Raw genomic sequence first — 594 nt, 5'->3', positions numbered from 1 at the left:
CGTCAGTTAAGTCTTATCATAAACAATTTTTCAGGGTGATGCATATTGAGCAAAGTATTCAGAATAAGATGTGCACCTGTACTATAAAGAAAAAAGGTATTGTACAAATTAAAATCATTTAATTAACTATCAAAATAACAAGAATAATATTAAAACTACCAGTTCTAGTAATATTAGTAGAAATATTAACAGTTTCACAACTTAGAATTAATATTTTTTTGTGTAATGTCCTCTAAAACTCTAAAAATGGAGCAAAAATAGTAATTTATGACAACAATAATAAAAATAGTAAAAATAATAACAACAATTCACACATATATTTTTTGCTTGTCTGTTTGTTTGTGTCCATAAACGTAATACCGGCTGAAGCAATAGGGCCCACATTTTTTTGTGACAACACATGACCCCAGAGAAGGTTTATATTTGGTGAAACAAAATTTTGGTCTGGAAAAAATGTTGACATTTAAGATTTTTGAATCTCCTCAAATTTAACCAAAAAAATCTGCGATAATTTTTGTTTTTTAAAGTATAAGTACAATGATTGATAATCACCATTTTAAAGATGAAAATAATAATAATAATAATAATAAATGT

This window comes from Eurytemora carolleeae, unplaced genomic scaffold (genome assembly GCF_000591075.1).
Source record: "Eurytemora carolleeae unplaced genomic scaffold, Eaff_2.0 scaffold1548, whole genome shotgun sequence".
NCBI lineage: Eukaryota > Metazoa > Arthropoda > Copepoda > Calanoida > Temoridae > Eurytemora > Eurytemora carolleeae.
The sequence above is the reverse complement of the archived record's forward strand: the minus strand, read 5'-3'. Positions refer to the sequence as shown.